The sequence below is a fragment of the Mandrillus leucophaeus genome, unplaced genomic scaffold, assembly GCF_000951045.1.
Source record: "Mandrillus leucophaeus isolate KB7577 unplaced genomic scaffold, Mleu.le_1.0 Scaffold69, whole genome shotgun sequence".
Lineage (NCBI taxonomy): Eukaryota > Metazoa > Chordata > Mammalia > Primates > Cercopithecidae > Mandrillus > Mandrillus leucophaeus.
Window position 1 is genome coordinate 1,437,220 of NW_012107474.1, and position 2,190 is coordinate 1,439,409.

Genomic DNA, 2,190 nt, shown 5'->3' on the forward strand with positions numbered 1-2,190 from the left:
TCGGGGTGGTGTCCCTGGGGAACCTCCACACAAGCTGAAAGCCCCTACTCAGGGGCCCCCCTGGGGCTGTGGGAGGAGCCGGGTGGAGGCCCAGTCTGATGGAGGAGACGGTACCGCAGCCCTGGGCGTCCCCGGGGAGGCTCCTGACTTCACCATCTCAGGCTGGCTGTGTGATGCCGGCAAGCCCTTTCCTTCTCTGAGCCTCAGTTCCCTGATCTTTAAAAAGGGCGCATTCGCCTGGAGACTGAGGCTGGTATTGACACCCTACTTCCTTCCTCCAGGTGCTTTAGAAAGAAGATGGCCGGCCCCACAACAGGTTCCCTGAGTGTGGCCCTGAGGGAGGGCTCCCTAGGGATCTTCCTAGGACCAGAGACAGAGGCTGAGGGATGCTGTGGCCTGAACAGGAACTTCCAGGGGCATCTGGGAAGGTGTCCTGGAGGGGAGCTGCAGTGGGCAGGAGCCAAAGGTCCCAGGTGGACATGGGTGGGGACAGTGCCCCTAGTAAAGCAGGAGCAGGTGCAGAGGCCCGGGGCCTGCAATGGTGCCGAGGCTGTGGCAGCCGCCCAGGCATGGCCTGGAGTAGGGTGGCCTCAGTGGGAGGCCTTGGTAACACAGTTCCCTAGTCTTTGCGGTCAAGCCAGGGAGGCAGGCCCTGTGTACAGGCTGCAGAGAACCACGAGAGGACTCTGGGCACGAGTGTTCCCACTGAGTGGGAGAAAGGAATGACCTGGCCAGCAGGCTTAGGGCTGAAGGGTGGACGAAGGTACCAGGAAGGCTGAATCCGGGCAGCACTGGGATGAGGGGATAACTGATGCAGTGAGAGATGTCACCAAGAGTCCCATGTGCGCAGGCGTGCCGTTTGCTGTTGGGCAGCCAGAGTCCAGGATGGGGAGCGGCGGGCACCTCTTCTCCAGACCGGAGGTCGGTCTCGGTTTCTCCTACCGCCTCCAGGCCCAAGGTCCCCCTGAACGTTCTGCACGTCTGGAAAAGACTCTGGGGGTGTTTGGGAACAAACCTGGGGAGGAAGGTGGGGCCAGAGGTGGTGACTGAGGTGGTCAGCCTGGGGTCAGGTGCTGGGGACGTCGTGGGGAGCTGTGGGGGAGGGGATCCATCTCAGAAAGCCAGTGGTGGCTGTGGAGTGTCAGGCAGTGCGGGGGGGGGAACAGGCTGGCTCCTGTGTGGAATGTCCTGGGAGCTCTGAGCTGGGAGCAGGGCCCTCTCGCTGCCCATGCCTGGGCGTGTGGAGTGTGCTCTCACTCCCTGCACTGCGCCTTCCGAAGACCCCGGGAGGGGAGCCCCCCCCCGCCTGCCTGCCTGCCTTGCCGGTCCCCGCTCCAACAGGCACATCCTGTCCCCAGCCAGACCAGGCTGCTGCTCGCTGGGTTTCCTGCCCTCTCCCCTGTAGTTCTGTATTTACGGCAAAAATATTTAAGTAAGCGCAAGCAGAAGTCGTACAGAAGCCCAGCTCTGCGCGGGATCCCTGCCTGCTCCTGCAACACCCCCATTCTCCTTGCTCATCCACGGGCAGGCTCTCACGTGGGGAGAGCTCACTAACATCAAATTCAATGGCAACCCTCGGGCCCACAGGCTCCACCGTTCATGCATAAAAGTCCCTGGGGTGCCAGGGAACCAGTGCACGCAGCTTTGGGATGACCAGTAACTGTTGCTGCCGGCAACTCGGGGGGCTTTCTTCTCTTCTTTGAGGCCATCCTGCCCTGAAGTCACTCCCTGGTGGCTTTTCTCTCCCCAGATGGTTAAGTGAGTCAATGGATGCCTTAGCCGAGAGATAGTTAAAGGGCAATTAAAAACTGCAAAGCAGGAGCCAAGTCTGCACTTCACTTTTTTAAAAAGACCTGAAATCTTTGCGGGTGCACCTGTGTCATCGGGCTGGGGCCTGACCCCTGCGGGCAGGCGTCACCCAGCCTCTTGCATGGAGGTTAACAAAGAGGCCCCTGTAGAATTCTGGACTTTCCACCATGCCGTGGGGCTTTCCATCCCAGCCCCTTGCCCGCGGGTGATCTGGAGCTGCCAAGGCTCCCTGGAGGAGGCCCTGGTGACAGAGACCCCTGGAGTGGAGTGAGGAGCTGGGGGGTTGGCCCTGTCTTCAGTGGGGCTGATGCCTTTGTGAGACTGAGTCTCACTTTCCCCAAGAGGTGCCTGGGCAGAGCTCTGGGACAGTATTGGGCTCTA